This window comes from Nanorana parkeri, unplaced genomic scaffold (assembly GCF_000935625.1).
Source record: "Nanorana parkeri isolate BGI_ZX_2015 unplaced genomic scaffold, ASM93562v1 scaffold431, whole genome shotgun sequence".
NCBI lineage: Eukaryota > Metazoa > Chordata > Amphibia > Anura > Dicroglossidae > Nanorana > Nanorana parkeri.
Genome location: NW_017306699.1, coordinates 40,770 through 62,692, shown reverse-complemented (window position 1 = coordinate 62,692; position 21,923 = coordinate 40,770). Strand labels below are relative to the sequence as shown.

The following is a 21,923-nucleotide window of genomic DNA, read 5'->3' as shown; positions in this document are numbered from 1 at the left end:
ATATATTTATTTATATATACATCAGATTTGTGAATTGATGTTCAAGTATCTGTCAGTGTAAAGGTCACAATTTATTAGACAGCCCAAGACCTTTTTTTAGAAAACGCTGCGGAGTAAAGTGCCTGATACACAGTTGACTAGTTGCTATGGGCAGCAAATTAAATAAATGTTCTCTATAACTAGGCAACCAGGACATATCATTGATTCTATATTATCCACAAAGGGTTAACAGCACTCTCTCAACCCTGCAGCAGTAGATCTCAGTGCCTGTACCTGCTCTCAATAGTAGTCTATGTCCGCCCTCTCTGTGCAGCAAGTAGCTTCTTCCTTCTGAGAGCCAAGCCTCGTTCTGAGGCTACTCTAGAGATCACATGACCTTCCTCCAGGAGGCAAGCCTCACTCTGAAACCTTACCCACTGATATCTTATCGGAAAGGTTTTTTTTATTCGGACTAGCCATAAGGCCTGTCCAAGAGGTCACAGGAAGCCGCCCCACACGCTCTTTCACTTCAGCGAGTACTAAGTAGCCATCCTCCGCCGGAAGGACAGTTCTTTTCCCCACCGGAAACTGATAAGAACAGATTTTTTTTTTTTGTCCCAGGGGGCACAACACCACGGGCTCTGCCGCCTCCCAACCCTCTAGCCTCGACCAAGCTTCGCAGCCATTCCCATCAGAAGGTAGTGCCGTCAGGTGTCCATCCCTACCACCGGTGACAAGCCCAGCATCACTGGGCCAGAATCTAACCAGGAGGGACTGTACCCCATCTGACACCCACCAATTACGCCGGTAAATACTAAGCCACCATCCTAATCACCTCGAGAAGGAGTGGTGTCGTTCTTCCACCGGCAACTGATAAGAACAGATACTACACTTGATCTTAGCCAAAAGGCCGAGAAGCGATAAACCTTTCAGGGAGAAAATGGCTCTCTCGTGGACGTCAGGGAGCCGCTATCTAATAGAGGGAGACTCCCTGAACATCAGGGAGACTCCCTGAACATCAGGGAGACTTGAGATCCCTGCAATGTGCAAGGTTGGGGATATTACAAACAATGCAAAAAAATTGCTTTAGCAGGCAGTTGTTAGAATAATGTTTTAAAAAGTTCTACACATATATAGAAGAAAGACATTTTCTTTACATGAGTTTGATGTTATGCTTTATAAGTTCCAAACACACTTATTTCATATCTATTTAGCTTCATCGTTTACTGGTTCCTTCTTGGCCACAACTCTATCTTCCAATCCTAACTATCAAAAAGTCCCTGAGCCAAAGTGCCTTAAATTGACATAACTTATTATAACAACAGTGAACAAATGCACATATATTGCCATTGCATTTAACATAAGTCTACAACTCTTGCAGAGCTTGGCATATCTATTGGATAGGCCTTGATCTTTATTAAACCTTACATACTGTGTTACTATCTATCATCAGATGATTTTTTACCACCACTTTACAAAACGGTTATATAAATAAAATGTTTATTGTTTGTATATTTACTGCATAGAATAGACATAATACCCAAATACATGCATTAAAAAAATTATGTTTTACAAGTAAATTAAAACAGAACTCTGGATAAAAAACGATTTTGGTATATTTGTAAAGTAAAAATAAATTACCAATGATGACGTGTCCCCCATCTCTGGCTACTGCGTCATGTTCTACATCTATTAATATAATTCAACATACGCCGTCCTGTCAGCAACATTGCATTCTTTTCAACGAATGAAAGGCGTTCTGTGATTGGATGAGGGAAGATTGTGATGTCCATCTGCACCTTCTCCAATCACAGAAGTCCCTGTGTGTTGCAAAGTAGCCACTGCTCCAAGCTCACTCCCATGATGGACTAAAAAAGTGCCTTAACAGGCAGTTTGTGTAGGAGAGGAGTGCAGGGGGTGTCACAATGGGCAGTGTGTGCAGGACAGAATGGTAGAGGGTATGGCAGCCGGTAGTATGCGCAGGAGAGGAATGTAGAGGGTATAATAGTGGGCCATATGTGCAGAAGAGGAGTGCGCACATTGGTTGGCGTTTGGGGTTCATTGCAATGTGTGCAGGAGAATACTGCACAGAGTATGACAGCATGCAGTTTGTGAAACGGGCGTACAGAGAGTATGCCAGTTGCCAGTATGTGTAGGAGAGGAGTGTGGAAGATATGACAGAGGGCAGCATGTGCTGAAGCAATTACAGCGGGCAGATTGTGCAGGAGTAGAGTGCAGAAGATATGATGGTGGGTAGTGTGAGTAAGAGAGTAGTATTATGGGCATTATATGGAGGAGAAAAATGTGGAGGGTACAACAGGCAGTACAGTTAACCCTTTGAATCACAAGCTGTGGCTAAGAATCTTCCCATAATTACCAACAAAATTCATAAAAAATATAGTCATAGGCATACAGGAGAATGGCAGATAGTGTATCAGCAGCACTATCAACTGTGAAGGTGGTGAAGAGGACACTGAAGCTGAAGGAGTAAGTCAGGAGAACTGGAAACAATGGAGCTTAAGAAGGGGACACCAACATTGAAGCAGGTTATTAGCAGAGTCTGTGTCATGGAGTCCAGAAATGGTAGAGATGGAACTGGGGACATCGCTTTTTGGCTGTAAGTGTACATCGAAAAACCTGATGATTCTAAAAGGAATGCTTAGACCCTTGGATCCATTGATATTGAGCCATTTGCCATTAATTCTTCATAAGGCAAGCTCTGAGTTATCTCTGAGTTATGAGCAGCAATGAACAGATATTGATTTCATTGCCCTAACAGAATGGGTCTCCTGAGGTTTGTTAATGCAGTAGTCGAGGCTCCATACAGTGGAAGATTTTATTTGTAATTTGATTAGGCCAAAAATGTTTAACAGTGAAATGCCACAAAGTTGGGGTGAAAAACAATAAAAATATGTCTTTCCACTGGCATTCTGAAAGTTTTAAATCAATTACACTGCACTTTCGATTGCTCAGTCACCCAAAATCATATAACATTTCAAACAGAGTGTCATATGACTAAAGACCTTTTCAAGTGTATTTAAATCCCCCCCCAAAACCTGCTAAAAGGAGAGAAAGGGTCAGATATTGATTGTTGTCTCTCCATTGGGAACATTTACCGCTCTATTTGCTCTAGTGACCATTGCCACTTGGACTGAAAGAGGGAAAGTCCAAAATTTTGAGTTGTCACCAGAACAGGAATAGGGACACAAGGGATGAACTTGGGTTTGGTCCAAACTTAAGTTAGTCCATACCCAGAAAGAAGCTGTCAGCGCCAGCCCAATCAGCTACACTCATATGAATTCAATTATGTCACCAGCATCTCGCCCCTTTGTTTATGTGGAGCTGCGGGGCAAAGAATGCCACAGCCACAGCTGATTGGGCTGCCACTGATGGCTTCGTTCCACGTTTGGATGACGTTAAGTTCAGAATGAACCTGAGCTTATCTTAGTGGAGACTTGTTGCAATGACAACTGTCTAAGAGAGGATTTCCCTCACTTTGGAAATATTTCCTCTTGCTTACTGTTGTGTCTACAGGAAAGGATATAAAAGGGAAATCTCTCTAATGGGACTCTGGTTTTAATTGTCCCCTATTCTATTCAAAACTAAAAAGTTTTGCTTAAAATATTATTTCATTCCTTGTGAACATGTCTTGGATTTAAGGATGGAAAGCTACTAAACTTTGCCATAAAAACTGATAAGGGTATGGCCAGTATTTGTGTTAGTGTTGTAATCACACTCTTCTGCTAATTGCTCTGTGTTGTAAGTCTGGTTTCCAACAAATTAAATTCATGCCCCATTGTATAAAGTTGACAAGATCGCAGACATGCAAATGTGGGTTGTTATTACAATATTGTTGTGGCAACCTGTGATATGTCCCTCAGCTTTAAACATCTGTTGCAATCTAATACATGTACCCGGATGCAGGAAGTTCCTGGCATCTGAAAACATCTCAATGACATATTTGCACCATGAATACTTGTAACAGTAATAATAAATGCATTTCTTTTCTAATTCCAAATTAGGGTTTATTTAATACAGGCAAAGTCTCTTGCAGAGAATGTAATGTTCTGTAACGCTAAAGTGGAAGTTAGCTGTGATATATGAAAAAGTGCTGACAAGCAGACTTAATATGACAGAAGAGACCGTGTAAGTCTCTCCTGCCGTACATCCTCCTATCTGCCTGTTTTCTATGTGCACTGAGCCGAGCACGCGCAGCTCTGTGCACCAGCACACTAGGATTGTTGCATGTATGGGAGTTGCCTCACTTGACCCTGGCCAATTAAGTAAACCAAAGACTCCGATGCCAAAAGAAGACCATGGTAAAGATAGAAGTGCCGGTGAGAGATTAGAGCGCTGACATTGCAGCACTAGAAGGGATGGCTTGGGAGGGTAAGTCTGCCACAATGTGCTACTATGCTGTGCATACTCAGGGCTAGATTTCCCACAAGGCTACCAGGCCCGGCATTGGGGCAGCAGGGGTGTGGATATCCTATCGCCCGACACCCAGCTGGGTAGTTTGTTTCTACATTTAACCCTGTTTCAGGCAAGCAGGGCTAAATGTAGAGCAGGGAAGCCACTGCATATTTTGTACAAGTGATCTCGGCGATGTCGCCAAGATCACTTGTATGCAGCCTGCAGGTCAAAAAAGTAAAAAAAAATACTAAGATAAATATTTAAAATGGTAAAAAAATTTGTAAAAATTCAAAAATAAAAAAAGTGATAAAAAAGTAAAAAAAAAAATTTAAACTAATCCTGCCGCCCCCGCCATCTGGTCATCTGGTTGTCATTCTCCATTAAGGGGGTATGGCTGGGAGGGGGGCACATTGAGGTACCTGGCCTTGGGGCAGCAGAGAGAGTAAATCCGGCCCTATGCATACTAAAAGTTAAAAGCTCATTTACTTTACTATTGCTTTAATGACACACTAGCTTTAATATTGTATTTGCTACTTCCTATACAGATGCAGATATTAAATTTTCACAGAAAAATATTGAGGGGTGAAACTTTCTCTTTAACGCAACAGGAAATTTTAAAGAGTAATCTGTAGAGTAACCTGGTGACTAAAGCATATCCATATAAAAAAAATAACATTTACTATAGCAGCTTATTAATCCTTTGATGCGGTAGAGGCATTTTTACTTTATTTTAGGCTTTTCCACTTTATCTTAACCTGGTAATCCTGTGAATAACACACTTCCTGGGTGACTACGATCACTTCTCAACGATATCTGTGGAGAGAGCCACGGTTGTCACCCTTTGCGGCCCCTCTAGATTTGCCACCCTTTGCGGCCCCTCTAGATTTGGACTGTAAACACGTCCTCTTCATCTTTATTTCATGGTTTACAGAAGATGGATCTTAGAAAGGAGGTTGTTTGTGATTTTATTTCAACGCGCAGGAAGTGACAAGAACAATGAATGCCTGGCAAGATCGACAGGTATTTTCTGTACTTGCTGAACATGCTCTTAGCTTAAAATATAACTATTGCAGCCACGGCATCTAAGGTAAGTTGCAGTATATGACATTTTTGTTCTTGGATTTAGATATCGTTTTTCATTTATTTGTATCCAGAAAGAGTACAAATACTGTAAAGATATATTTTTTTACAAATTCTGTAACTCCGTAAAAAAATTATTATTAACCCCTGCTAGCGTTAACTGCTTGTTTTTGTCTAGGGACTAAAATAAAAAAAAGTTATACTCAACCGATCTTCCGACCTGGCTTGTTAGACAGGCCCTTCTTTCATCTCTCCCCCTCCGCTTCAGTGGTCTAAGGTCCCTGAGTCATCACATTCTATACACAGTGTATTGGACGTGAGGATGTCAAGGGACAGACCATCGCTGGAGCATAGGAGGAGAAAGGCTGCAGGGAGCTCTGCGCTTCCGAAGTTTGGGTGAGTATAAAGTTTTTTATTTTAGTCCCTAGACGAAAACATAAAGTTAACCCTTGCAGAGTAATTTTGTTTTCAGGAGCTGTTCTTTAAAAAGAGCTGTCGGGGCCTGTTGAAGTCTGCTAGGAAACCTGGCTATACAGTAGAAACAACCTGGGTCACTGATCCTCTGTGCTGTGAATTCACTGCAGACAGTTTTCAGAATAATGCTTTAAAATGTTCTACAGATATACAGAAGAAAGGTAGGGATGCACCAATACCGGTTGTGCAGTATCGAGCACGAGTACCGGAAATCCCATTAAGGAAGCCGTGCGGCCTGTAATAACTTTCCGCCCAGCTTCCAGATTAGCCTGGTGACAAGGGAGCATGGAGCCAGCTTTCTGGCCAATCAGGAAGCCAGGGGCAGGCTATAACTCATTGACGACTTCCTGATTGGCCAGCTTCCCGACCAATCAGGAATCTGGGTGGTGAGTCATTACACGCCGCCCGGCTTCCTGATTGGCATTTTTGCCGGCTCCATGCTCCCCCGTCACCAAGCCAATCAGGAAGCCAGGCAGCAGGTAATGACTCGCCGCCTGGCTTCCTGATATCGGACGTTCTGGTATCGGGATAGGTATCGGGAGCATTCCTCGCCCAAATACTTGGTATCGATACAGATACTAGTATCGGTATCGGTGCAACCCTAAAGAAAGGGATTTTCTTTACATGAGTTTGATGTTATGCTTTATAAGCCCCAAACACACTTATTTAATATTTTCAGCTTCATCACTTACTGGTGCCTCCCTGGCCACAACTCTGTCTTCCAGTCCTAACTATCAAAAAAGGCCCTGAGCCAAAGTGCCTTACACTGACAGAACTTATTATAACAACAAACAGTGAACAAATGCACATCTATTGCCATTGCATTTAACATAAAACTATATCTATCATCAGATGATTGGTACCACCACTTTACAAAACAGTTATATAAATAAAATGTTTATTGTTTGCATATTTCCTGCATATAATAGACATAATACACAAATACAAAGATACATTAAAAAGATCTAAAAATGTATGTTTTACAAGTAAATAAAGCAGAACTTTGGAAAAAAAGTATTTGGTATATTTGCACAGTAAAAAATAAATTACAAATGATGAAGTGTGCCCCATTTCTGGCTGCTGCAGCATGTGCTACATCTCTTAATTTAATTCAACCTGCGCCGACCTATCAGCACCATTGCATTCTTTTCAGTGAATGAAAGGTGTTCTTTGATTGGATGAGGGGAAATTGTATTGTCCATCTGCAATCACAGAAGTCCCTGTGTGTGTGTTGTAAAGTAGCCACCGTTCCAAGCTCACTCCTGTGATGGACTACAATCGGACGTTTAGTTTACTACTTTGTATTGCGATCATAGTCCATCACGGGAGTGAGCTTGGAGCGGTGGCTACTTTCTCCCTCTGGAACACTAAGCAAGCAGTCAGTAATGTCAGAGGAAAGGCAAAAATTTTAATCTGTTTATCTAGGACAGGGGTCAATGACTCGTAGAATAATTGAAAGAATTAAAGACTTTGGATCAGTAGCCAGGTAGCTAGTATTTGGAAAACTGGTTCAGCAATTGCTGCATTCATGTATTCTCAAGATTTGATTTTATATATTAAACTGGATTTTCTTTGGACATTAATATGTTGCCTCCCTCCCTTGCAGTTCTCAAATTTAGCTGGGACCAAAAGATTTCATGTTCAGTAGTGGCACCTATTGGTTATATTGAATACTGTACAGCAATACAATCATAACATTAATAGAACTAGGGATGCACCGATACCACTTTTTTAAGGCCGAGTACGAGTACCGATACTTTTTTTTTTTCAAGTACTCGCCGATACCAATTACCGATACTTTTTCTTAAAGGGACAGGTCACATTTTTTCTAAAGCAATACAAAATCATGATTTTAGGTCAGTTTCTTAATATTATGAAGAACATGAACACTCTGTAGTGTGGGACAGCTGTATCCAATTCTGCATACCTGGCTTTATATTATAAAGTTCTTATAATATAAAGCCAGGTATGCAGAATTGGATACAGCTGATCACATGTCCAGACTCCAGAACAGTGTATTATTGTATAGTGTGGCACAGCTACATCCAATTCTGCATACCTGGCTTTATATTATAAGACCTTTATAATATAAAGCCAGGTATGCAGAATTGGATATAGCTGTGTCACACTATACAATAATACAGTGTTCCAGACTCTGGACATGTGGTCATCTATTTCCCCCATTATGGGGATACAAGCCTTAGTTAGCAATGGCATGATAAATATTAATTTTATTATTCAATGTCTTTTTTTTAATATGATAACATTTATAATATAAAAAAAAGACATTGAATAATGAAATAAATATTTATCATGCCATTGCTGGAGCACAGGGTTTCAGGAGACAGGGTACGTGAGGAGTCACTGTCACAGCAGCATACACGGGATGACACCAGATCCTTCTGCACAGGACTTAGAAAATCTGCAGGTTGAGAATGGTCCATAGAGGGCTGCAGATCCTCATCATATGAATCATCTGTGGAATCTTCTCCATCAATTGATGACCAGGCACGGAGTTTAGCTTCTGCTGTAGCAAACTGCTCAGCTACGCCTGGTAATGTACAAAAAGTGGACAGAAAAGAGGAACAGAAACAGCAGCAAGAATGGACAAACAGCAGCAGAACAGCAGTAGTGCATGATTGAGAAAGCAAGAACCCAGGAAACAAAGACAGTGGAAAGGTGCATATGTATTGTATTTAGTGACTGTGAAGCATTTAAAGATAGCAAGACTGCAGCAAACCTGGCCTCCTGTTCTCCCTCACTTAAGTGTGAGTATGAATTGAAGTGAGTCTCCAGTGCAGCCGGAGAGTCGCTGGGTTTGCTCCAGCCCTTCCACTCGATACAGCCCATAGTAATCCTCAGTATCCCGAGAGCAGACAGGTGCCCAGGGCCGGGCACAGGGGAGGGGGCTGGTCGCTGATGGCTCTGTACGATGAACGGATGATGGGCTGACTGTGTGCACGGCTTCGGCTTTCTCACATCTGCTCCATTCTGACCTCTTCTCCCGCTGATTGGCCGATTGGATGATGACAGACTTCCTCACCAGTCACTCCTGACTGGTGAGGAAGCCTGTCAATCATCCAATCGGCCAATCAGCGGGAGAAGAGGTCAGAATGGAGCAGATGACAGAGGAGGTCGCGGCCATCTTGCTTCATTGAAGACGCGATGGAGGTCCTGTGTGCGGCGGATTCGGGTCCCTCAAGATGGCGGACGCGGCACAGGTACTCGTTTTATGTATCAGAGTATTTGCACGAGTACGAGTACTCATGGAAATACTCGGTATCGCAGCCGATACCGATGCTTGTATCGGTATCGGTGCATCCCTAAATAGAACCATTCCATTTTAGCATAGCAGTATTCATAACATTGTCAACAACATCAGGATTGGTATAAAGAGGATGAATCTCAGCAAGGGGATCATAGACAGCATTAAAAAGCTGTCTCTATACTTGCAGAATTCTGGCTACTACTTGTTTACTTTTTCATGCAAGTTTTGAAAAGCATGTCTTCCTGTGCTTAGAACAAGCCAACAATTACAGTTTTTCAGCACATTGGCACAGATTCTGGCAATACACAATAAAATGCTTTACATATTATACAATAGCTTGGAGCGTCTTTCTCTAAAGACTAACAGAGTTATTCACAGAGGGCTGAAGAGTTTGGGGAAGGCAGGAGAAGTGAACAATCTAGGACAACATAGCTGAACTGGAAAGTGAGTTGAATTGGAGAATTTCTTCAAATCAGCTATGTTGTCCTTTCTCCTGCCTTCTCCAAACTCTTCACCATTTTGTGAATAACCCTTTAAGTTAAAAGAATTGCTGCAAAGCAACAGAATTAAGCTGTATCAGCTCCTGGAATGCAGTGCAAGCGCTTAGGGGTGCCTACGCATACCTTTCTGAAGCCTCCTCTTACACCAGAATATCAGGCCGCACTGACACTCAAAGCTGTGATAATATTAGCATGCTGCCACGTACCTCTCAACTTTCTGAGATGAGAAAGAGGGATACCTTTTAGTACAAAGTATAGAAGTAAAGGACATGCCCCCTTGGCATGACTCCAGTGACGCGGATCACAAAGCAAAATAGTGATCGGCTACACCAACCTGTGCTTCCAGTGATATGGCAATGCAGAGCAAATCATCCTTCATATGGTTATACTGTAGGGGATTACATAGAACACAGTTTGAGGCAAATTGAGTGGACTCTGATTTTAGCACTGTTGATGTGTTTACTGAATAATAAATAGCCCACTGATTGCTTTGACTTGTTGCCTAGAACTATTCTTTGATGGCCTTACTAGGATAGAAAAAAGAAAGATGGACTAAAATGGTACTCCAAGATCCCCCTAGGCATTTGGACATGTGATTTTTGCTGAAGGGGATGATAAAAATTCAGTTTGGATACATTTGCTGAAAAAAATGCTGAAAAGCAACAATTTGGTAGATTTTCTGTATGGATAAGAAGTAATCTGGGCCTTGAAAAATATGGGCTCTCATCAGTGCATTTTTAATGTTCTGAACGGATTGCACACATAGCTTAGAGGACACTATTTGACTGTGTCATTGTTTGTAGTATTGATCTTGTTTATTTTGAAAGCCAATCATGCTGCATTTCTCTCTTGAATATCAAGAAGGAAAATCTAATGTTAGACTTACTGCAGAAAAAAAACCTGTAAGAACAGGCAGTGGTTAGAAAGCATCAGTTGGCTGTATCTTTGCTTTCTCTTTTAGCTTCTTGAATAATAATTCACACATATTGCTGTATAATATAGAAATACAAGATATGTCATGGTGAGTTGCAGGAAATTTTCATACTCATAATTGCATTCGAGAAATCATCTGCAACCTCCCTCCTGAAAACAGACCATCCATCCTTCCTGAATAGCATAAAAAGAGAACACCAGTCAACAGCACTGCCAGCTTTACACCCACACCATGCTCCATCTCTGTCTCTGCTCTCCTCTTTATTGTTGCAGTTCCTCAGCCCCTACCTCAGCAGACAGAACACACACAACTTGAGCACACACAGTGTTACCATACTCAACAGACACATGTGCACATGTAGACAAAGCACACAAAAATGCAGTGTCACAGCAAAGAACTACACACAGACAGATCACCCACAAAGCATTTACAGAAGAAGCATACACAGTCATAGCACACAAAACAGAGGGAATGCGTGCAATCAATGTGCACTCACAACGCACGTAACAAATAATCACATATGACAAACAGAACACGCAGGCAGAGCACACACATAACACAGCACACACAGTCAAAACATGAAGACAGAGAACATGTAATCAGAGCACACAAATGGCCCAGAGACAGAACACGTACAAGCAGACAACATGCAGACTGAGTACATGCATTCAGAAAATGCAGACAGAGCACACACAGGCACAGCACACACTATCTGAGACCACACAGAGCACATAGGCCATGCACAGTCAGAGTGCCTACAGAATATACAGTCCGAGCATACACATTACACTGGTCACCCATAGTCTAAGCCAGGGGTGGCAAACTCAAATTCATCGGGGGCCGCATCAGCAGTATGGTTACCCTCAAAGGGCCGGTTGTATAGGACTATGCATCTACTCTTTATTATCATAAATGGCCCCGCAGCGGCTTGAAAAAGAAGGTTTAACCTTTGAAACGCGTCGCCGTCAGCCCGGTCTCCACGTTTCTTCAGAGTGTCTCCTACACTCCACCCGTCCACAGACACTGCTCGCTCCTTGGAACTTTTACTTATGACACGATCTTCACGGCTCACGCCGCAACATCCGTACTACAGGCTTCTCCAGCAAACGCCTGCAGGTCACAGCTCCGTCGGGCTGCCCGAAAGCCCCAGCGTGAATTCTCCACTGCGGCTGAACAGTCCGGCACCTCCAACCGCTCTCTAGCTCCCCCATCCAGGACAACACGTCGCTCTACCGGTCCACAGCACCTGCCATTAGAGGACACCTGTGCCAGCACTCCTGAGGATTACCCCACGGCCCACCGCCGCGGCACCACACGGGCCGCACCGTCATTGCTGAGAGCCGCCCTCCACTATCCCCTTCTTCACCCACCATTGCATACCTCACCCCCTCGCGTTTGTATCCCCATCTGCCTACTGGGTTGAAACGCCACGCCACCATACTCTTACACTGTGACTGACAGGCCAGGAGTCTCCTAGTCATGCTCACCCATGCCTGCGGTTGGCAGGCTATTGAAAATATTTTACAGTCTCACTCATTAGCAATGTTTAGATCGCAACATACCCGTCTGCCCAATCACCCACATTCACACACATTCCGCCTATTCAGAACTACACTTTCCATTGGATGCAGGGAATTGTAGTTACTCGTAACTGCGCCACACAGAGCAGATATGGTATATCTGCCTCAATCATACCTCCTCTGGGTGCACGTGGGACATGTGACTGGGACATGTGACTAGGACATGTGACTATGCACATCATCTTAAGGGAAAAAATGCCTTTCCCTGAGATCTCGTGAGATGATGCAGTTTACAAATGAGATATCCATCTGCTGGTGTAAATCTCCCAGGATGCATCACTTAGGTACATCATTAATGACCAGGAAGAGAAAAAACACTAATTGTAAGTAAAATAAAAATATGTTTATTTAACTAATCAATGTAAGATGATTTTATATCAGCATGCAGAGCTGAATGCTGATGTAATTTTTAGTAAAAGTGGATAAACGTCAACTTTATGTCTGGTGTGCTTGCAGAGTATTCACTTGTTACTGGCCATCTGTTCTTTAAGCTGCCTTTTGTTTGCAGCATGCTGCTGCTTCGTTTGTAGTTGAACAAGAGAAAGAAAACTGCAATTAAACCAGCTCACATTATATCAATCACATTTAATGGACTACCTTGTGACAAACAGGAGGTCAGATCCCACCGCATTGCCACCAATATGTTATGATGGCACTCTCTGCCTCACCCTTAACAGAGATTTCCAGCTCGCAGTACAACAATCGAAGGCCAGCAGACTGAGAGTGATCATCACTGGTGTTGGTTAAAGGAGAACTATGAGGTGAGTGCTTTTCACTCACCTCATAGTTCTAGCCGACCTGTGACAATGAGACTGTCACAGGTCGGCTTAGTAGATCGGGAGGTGAGCTAACACATACCGGCGTTCGCTCACCTCTCGATCCTGTCACGGCAGAGAGCCGTGACAGGAGATGGGCTGGATTCCCCCCTCCCTGCTCCGATCCGGCAGCGCTGACTGGCGGAACGGACGGGGGAAGGGGCGGGTACAGCTGGCTCTGCCTCTAGATAGGCAGAGCCAGCTGTCAGTCACGCAGCTGGGCAGATCCAGACATAATTGTCGTGATCCGCTTCAGCTGCGGCGTCTCAGTATACTGCGAGCAGTACTGAGCCTAGGGTGACGGGAGGACGCTAGTTTGTGTCCTCCCGTTACCCTAAGGAGAACTATGGGGAAAAGCCTTAACCCCATAGTTCTCCTTTAACTCCACAGTTAACTCTTTACAGACACAAACAATAGCTGCCCCTATGTGTTTTAATGGAAACATGCACCATTTTCAGCAAATGCTGTGACAGTTCTTACCTTAAGCAATGCCTGTGATGCTCACTGTCCCTCCAGATATAAATATAACAGGTTTTACAGTATAGTAGAACTCTTTACAAAGACAAGGATTCTTTAATTTCTTACTTAGAGCATAGAGATAAGCTTAATGGTTTCAAGGGATAATTTTAATAAGGGAAAAGGTGCAGAAAAATATACACAAAGATGTTACAGAAAAGAGACACATAATACAACAGCAACATTAAAAGGGAATAAGAATGAAATAATTCAGCAACGTCCTGGTTTCTATGACTTCCAGCATAGTCCAGTAAGTGAAAAATAAATTGGTTCTGAGATGGGCTCTTTTAGAACAAGTCTTTTGGCATTTGTTATTTTCTTGGTGGTAAAGGAGAGCTCCAGCTGTCATGTGCAGCAGCTTTTCTGTGGGCCTCCTAGAGGGTGTCACTGTGCCAGCTCCCACCCAATCAGAAAGGTCCAGGGGTGTGAGACAAGAGGGCTAAAGTGCTTTATGATATTTCACCTGCCCCTCTTATAATGTCAGTTTCCTAAATGCAGCCGTATTTGTATTCACCCACAGGCTACCATTTGATAAACCAGAGATTATTGTATGTTTTCAAATGAGCTTTCTATACATACCAGATTTGATATACCTGTGGTGTATGGTTCCCTCAGAATGGGTAATGTGTATGTATGCAATCAGTGTTTCCTGATTCATCTATATATACTGTATATATATATATATATGAGTCCAGACATCTATGTGTATTGTACTTGGATCTGTCAATTGATAACTTATTAGTGTTCTAGATACTCAGTGCTTTACAATTTCCCATAAGAGGTTGGCCATTTCCTTAGAGTGGATTGATTGATTTTAAATAATTTGATGATCATTTTAAATCTCTTGCCAGACTCAAAGGCATCCATAGCCTTCTTTCTGAGGGTCCTATAGAGCTCTGTTGATCTTGGCATGATGACTCCACTCATGTCAGTAACAAAGAGAAAAACTACATATCTGAGGTTAAAATCAGACAGGTCCCATCTGCATACTACCTAAGAAGATTCTAATCATTGGCACCTAATCTGGAACACTCAATTCAAATTTCATGTATTTTAAGAAGTCATAATGTACTTACTTTTTTCACGTGACAAATCTGCATTTACATTCATTTAGATCAGGGGTGGCCATAAGGTCGATCGCGATCTATCAGTCGATCGCAAAGCTAATTCTAGTAGATCGCGATCAGAAGTTATAGTTGGCTGCTCCGTTTATCTTGGAGCTCAGCTGCTGCTGGCCGGGTGCAGTTGTCAGACATGACCAGCAGGTTGCGCTCCATCCCGGCCAAGCTCCTGACACTGTAAGCCGTGGTTCACAGAGTACAGCATGCAGCGCTCTACTCTGAGGAAGTCTGAGAGCCAAGCCCTGGGGGCCACACATATCTGACACAGTCCTGGGCCGGGTGAGTGATGTTCTTTCTCAGAGGGAGGGGACATTGTGTACTGCAGGCTATACAGTATATAGATATATATAGATATATATTATCAGATAAAAATTTTTTATCAGAAAGCACTGCGGCCATATTGGCCGCCGGCGGGTACTGGGCATGCTCGCTGCAATTTTGGAGTATATCTTGATATTTTGGTATACCAAAATATACTCCAAGATGGCGGCACGCATGCGCAGAACGCACAGGTGGCCGATACGGCCGCTGCTTGTTCTGCAGTCTCTTTGTGCGGTTTCGGATTCTGAGACTCGTTGCCTTCGAATCAGAAGCAGCATTAAAATGTGTTTCCATTGATGAAACAAATGAAAATGTGTTTTTCATTTGTTTCAACCGAAACTAATTTTTTTGCCCTGCACATGTCTATTACACAGTGAGATTAGGAACTTTAGGATTTTTTTTCCAGGAGTTTGGCTATTACAGGTAATTGTCCTATAGTTTACCTTTTTTCTGATAAGAGTGCTAGGTCTGACTAAGGGACCATTCATAATAGTACAGTGCGTTCATCGTACTCGCTGTTCTGTTGCGGGAGGTGCATTGTGGCGCCTTTCGTTGGTAGATCTCATTGAGCTGGTCATATAAAAAGTAGATCAATTTTATGTGGCATTTGTTCAACTATATCACCTTTATCTGCAGGTTAGAATGGAAATCTAATGTTTGCCTGATCAAAATTGTTGAAAGTCAATTTCCACAATACTTTTTAGCCTGACTGTATTTGTATATATAGTTTATCAACAATCAGGTGCAGTTTACCTATGGAATTCCCTGAGGTTTGCCCAATTTCTATTTATGTACAGACACATAGAAACTTTTAGTATTTTGTTAAATCAGCAGCTTCGAATGCTTGGTTTAAAATGTATTTTGTTTTGCTGAACTCAGACCGTGAGCACTTTACAATTAATCATCACTAATACAAACTGAATGCATAGCAAGAATATTTGATGACTTAGTAATTAACTAAATGCAGAAATGTCTATTTGTGCCAGATTTTATGCTGGCATAAATGCTCAAATACATACAATCATTATTTTATATATTAGCTGTATTTACATCTTATAGGCAAGTTGAATACATGGTAAGAAATTCAATGTATAATTTGTGAACCCATTAACAATGTTTTATTTTTATACAAGATTGATGTAGTGCCAACAGTTTGCGCAGCGCTTTACAATGTAAGGAAGACAATTATAATCACTAGGGATGCATCGATACCGGTATTTTGGTACCGAGTACGAGTACCGATAATTTTTTTTTTCGGGACTCGCCGATACCAATTACCGAGTAATGGAAGTCCCATTCAGGAAGCCATGTGGTGTGTAATGACTCGCCACCTGGCTTCCTGATTAGCCGGGAAGCGTGTAAAGAGTCGCCACCCGGCTTCCCGATTAACAAGAAAGTCCCCTCTTACCTTAGTATGTGCAGCCTGTCATCCCCCGGGGGCCTCTCCAGCGAGGATGCGGCCTTCGTCCGGTACCCAGCCGGAGCCGTCCAATCAGGAAGCCGGGCGCCGTGTAATGACGCAACGCCCTGCTTTCTGATTGGCCGGGAGGCCGGCTCCATGCTCTCATGTCATGAGATGGTGAGAAGATGGCATGAAGCCAGCTTCCCGGCCAATCAGAAAGCAGGGCGTCGCGTCATTAGATGGCGCCCGGCTTCCTGATTGGACGGCTCGGGCTGGGTACCGGACGAAGGCCGCATTTTTGCTGGAGAGGCCCCGGGGGATGACAGGCTACACATACTAAGTTAAGGTAACCTTACCTCACGAGGCCAGCTTCCGGTCAATTGCGAAACCGGGCAGCGTGTAATGACGCGCTGCCCGGCTTCCTGATACCGGAAGTACTTGTGCAAATGCATCGGCGCATTTGGGCGAGTACGAGTACTTGCCCAAATACTCGGAATCGGCACCGATATCGATACTAGTATCGGTATTGGCGCATCCCTAATAATAATCACAATACAATTCAAGACAAGATGGTAAGGAGGCAACAATACTCTGGTTGCCCATAGCAATCAGTTAAGTTACATGCTTCTGCACTAGTTTCTGCACAAATATGATGCAAAATACAGAAGAGACCATTGTCATCTGCTCCCAAGCACTTATAACTCACTTCTCTGTATCATTGCCACCAATGAGATCTGCAGTCCAGCACAATGTTAATTCCCCAGTATCTTTACCACCAATCAGATGAATCATGTGTCTTTATTACACACAGTGCTTCATCCCTCTATATGCAGTGCTGCATGCTTCTCATTGACATGAATTTCCTTATGCCTTTATTACACACAGTGCCCCATTCTTCTGTAAAACATGTAGTGCTTTTTACCTCTGTATTATTGTGTTATACTGTATTATTTATAGGCTTGCAGTACAGATATTCAGAGTGGACAGTGTGCTGTGATCAAACATATAGACATCTTCACAGAGGGAGTTCAAATAAACAGGTTGCTTTAGTGGGTAGTAATAATTCCCTTGAAGTAGTGTTGTTATTCGTCCCACTGATGATGTGTCTCATGCATGTCTTGATCTCCCTATTAGTAGAGCTGCAGAGCACACACAGCAGAGCACAGTAGGAGGATCTGCGCCTAGGTTTCATGGAGACAACATGGGAAATGTACTTATGTCCTGTAACACAATCAGTAAAATCATAGTGCCTTGTACACTCGGTACATTGGTCATACATCACTGCTAAACATTGACAGTGAACTGATGCCTACTTTCAAAAACACATTATCAAAATATCACAAATCAATGTGCTAATTCCTCTTTTGTAACATGTGGTGAACAGATTTCAACCTGTGGAGAAAAAGAAAACTACAAAAGGCACATGTTCTGCTATATGGACCCATACAGGTTCGTAGGCACTTATGTGTGATGAAGGTAGAATACATAAAATTTAAAAAGACTGCAATTATTCAGTAGAGTGGAGTAAAGGCAAAGTGACTTTTTGTGGCTGTAATTGTATCTAAGCCCATTTAAAAGGGTGACAACACAGAAGCACAATTGCAAGACCAGAACAGAGCAGACTATTTTTATTTGTTACTGGTATTTACTGTATATGAAGCAGACAATTTACACAGTGCGTTACATATTGCACATTCACATCAGTTCCTGCCCCCAAGGGGCATCAGGGAGCTGTGCAATCTAGTAGAGCCAATTTGTTATGCTAGCAACTGGACAGGATGGAGGAGAACTCTGCTTTCCATTGCTGATGGATTTGGGTATAGTGGTGTTGGTTTTGGTCACAAGAGGTAATGTCAGTAATCTTGGTGATGTACTTTGGGAATGAGATGCAAGCAATGGCTCAGATAGGTAACAGCAACAAAACTGGCAATTATGCTTGAAAGAACAACATATTGTAGGGGGCCTGTGATTTTCTGATAGAGGCATACTGACCAGATGGGACCATGGCAAGAAGGCATAGATATAAAGTGGTACCTCGGTTCGCAAACTTAATTTGTTCCACAATTCTGGTTGCGAACCGAATCAAACTGTAATCACACCACGATCTCGACTAGAGGAAGCCACGACCAGTGTCAGAGTAGGGAAGATGGCTGCGGTTGTTTTCGTCACCCGATGCAGGGTTCGCGAACGGAAGCAGAATTTTGCTGAACTTCCTGTTCGCGAACCGGATTGTTCGCGAACAGAAGCGTTCGTGAACCGAGGTACCACTGTACATGCAGAAAAATAATATGCATTAAAGGAGCCCCAAAACTAATTCTTTGTATTAGAATCCTCTGCAGTGGGTTCTTGCCAATGAATCTTACTGTATGTTATGAAGCAACAGGTAGAATCATTTAGTGGGCTAATATAAACAGAATACACTGGAACCCTAAGTTGGTATTTATACTCAGTTACCCTAAATTAAGTTTCTGTGGAAGCTCTGCTGGGTGGGGCTGCAGAATGTATGCTATGATAGAACCATTCAGGAGGATGGCTTGGTCCAACAATTATCATTATTAAAGAGACACAAATGTGGCTGCACAGATTTACAAATTCTCTGAAAGGAAGCAGCTCTTATATGCTGCATGCATTCTAACTCTGTATTTAGTTTTAATGTCTGCAGTTCAGCTTTTGTAAGAGACTGAGACACTTTAACGTTCACCCCTGACCTTTTTTTAACTCATGTTTCTGATATAGCAATGGAGTAGCAAGGGAGCATGAGGATAAAGGGGTCAGGGGTGAGCTTTAAACAGACCCTGACACTTTTTTCTCAATGGGCAGAGTGACAGTTTCTTTATAGCAGAACTGCAGACATGGCAGCTTAATGAACAGTTCAAATGCATGCAGCATATGGAAACGGCTTACCTAGCAGAAGATCTAATCAAAGTGTCACCACTTTGCAATCTAGACCTTCCTACTATACAGCACAACATTCATATCTTCTACAGCAGAATCACAACTTGGTCAAGTACGCTGAACGCTACTTATATAATATCATGTCTTATGTGAGAAGATGAATGCTGAAGTCTGGCCAACAAATCACCTGTGCTAATGTGTTACAGTATGTTATGGTATATTCTGTATGGTAATCTGAATTGTCTGTGGTTTATATATTCGTTTATTATTGTATTTGGTATTTTTTCCTCTTTTTGATTTTTGTTATGTGTAAAGCTCAATAAAAGGTAATTGATTAAAAAAAAAGAACGCTAATCAAAACAAACCACTCAGCCGGCTGACCAGGCAATGCAGAATGTAAAAAAAATAAAAAATATGCTCCATTTTGTATCCGTTTGGTGTTCAGCTTAAATTTATATAAATAGCTATATATAATATTCCTTTGTAATGTTTTGTATTAGTGAAATGACACTTATGTATGATAGCATTGGAGCCAGGAATGTGGAGGGGTCACAGCCGGGCATTGACTATCATGTGTCAGATAATTTGCAAGTCTAAATGGGGCATATTTATAAAGCAGTGAATTTGACACTCTGCAAACATTCTCTGCAGCTAAAATTTACAGGTGCATGTGTTTTAAATGACACTGATTGATCCTCCACCAGAGAATGTTTGGTGAAAGTCACATTTACTGATTTATAAATATACCCCATATGCATTGATCAGTGCAGTGGATGAAAAATCACCAGACTTATTTACAACTGGTAAATAAACGTTAGAATAGCTGTATATAAAGGTGCCCATACACTGCATGATTCTCGTACGAGAATCGCGGGAAGTCCCGCGATCGTACGATAATCGTGCAGTATATGGAAGGCGTGCGACCGTTTCTACTGTACGGTCGCACGTCTTCCGTCGAACAAGCAGGCTGGAAAACCGATTCTCGGCGAGTTAGTGGCCTGCTTGTTCGACAACTGCCGAACGTGCCGGTGTGCGCACGTGCACACTGCCCGTTTGCAGTCATCGGAAGCCCACCCCTCATTGCAGTCATCGGAAGCCCGCCCCGCAGGGGGGCAGGCTTGCGATGATCGCAAGTACGATCTACCTGTCGAAGATGGGCAGATCGTACGTTTTTTTAAGTACTTTACAACCCTCACAAGACAAAAGTCTTGCGATGGTCGTAAGGTGTATGGGCACATTTATACTGAAACATGCAAGCTTCCAATAATGTACAAAGCAAAAATATATGCGAGTGCCCATATTTGCTTATGACTAAACACTTATGAGTGCCATAAAGTTACCACTTCTTTGAAACTCCAGTATTTAAAGAACCACACAGTTCAAGTTTGTTTCCAAGAACTTTGTGAAAAGAACTAGTTTAGTTCTAAACTCGTAAATCTAGTATAGTGATGGGCCACCAGTTGATTGTGGATGTCTTGAAAAGAGCCAAAATCTCCTTTTAAGTATATAATATGAGTATTTTATTAGCGAAATTACGGAAGAATTATTAAAGTAAGTTTATTTAAGGTAAACCTGTCCATCAAAGTGAGTAAACTAATAATATTGGTGAAGTATATATGCCATGTGGTGTCTGTGGTGCTTTCAATTCTTGTGCATTTGGGAAGGCCCCTGGATTGCAGGTCCACACTATATACTGTATACCTCACCTAATAAATTACTGGTTAACAGTCCGGTGAAGATCGTCTGTTGTGTGCAACTTGACTGTGAAACTTCTAGTGCCTTAAGCTGGCCCAAAAATTATCTGGCCTGAACAATCTAATTGGATGCAGGCATTGTTCAGGTGTTTTGAAAGCTAGTGGGGCCGACTAGCAAGATACTGAAGCTTGGCCTAGTGGGAGATTCCTCCATCCACACAGTTTAGCGTAGATGGAGGAATCTGTTGCACTTTTTCTGCAGATTTTCTATGGTCAATTTATCTGACCATAGAAAATCTGCAGAAAATCTATAGGTTTATGGTCAGCTTTATCATCACCTAAATTGGATTGAGTTTTTCCAACAGCAAACTTTATCTACAACCTGGAAAGAACCAATGCCAAAAAAACCCCCATAAATGCTGTCATTACTGATAACATTTCTCACCTATCTCCAGCTCTGTGCCATTTAAGGTGGTAGCCATTTTGTCTGGGTTTTGTGCAATTATTGTTACAGTGGTAAAGCTCTATAGGTGGAGTCAGATATCTGAGTGAGTGGTGGCTCTCTAGTCCGGGAGCTCATGACTGCTAAGTAATCTCCTCTTCTAAGTGCTATTTGAATTCCCCAGATGAAACTTTATTTATTCAACATAGGTAGCAATGCTGGATTTGTGCGGAGGAGAATGGAGAGGAGGAGGCCAGATACTGAAAGACATACACAGTACATTAGCTTGGGCTGTGCATCAGAGGTTAGATGTTGGATAGCGAACTCCATTACATGTCGGGGAGGGCGGGTAGGAGGGGTGTTTGATTAGTAGAAAAAAAATCAGGGTTGTGTAAAGGAAAGAAGAAAAAATGGAGTCCCCTGAACTATGTCCATCCAACTCTCTGTCGCTCCAATTAGAGTGCTTCAATGTGCAATAACATTGCTCTG

The 21,923-nt window shown here is 42.3% G+C and overlaps 1 protein-coding gene across 1 annotated transcript in view; it reads left to right on the top strand.

Annotated features, from left to right (window-relative positions):
- The window catches only part of TMEM255A (transmembrane protein 255A), a 60,158-nt gene that overhangs the window by 18,455 nt on the left and 19,780 nt on the right, over nt 1–21,923 (top strand). The gene's annotated exons all lie outside the window — the stretch shown is intronic.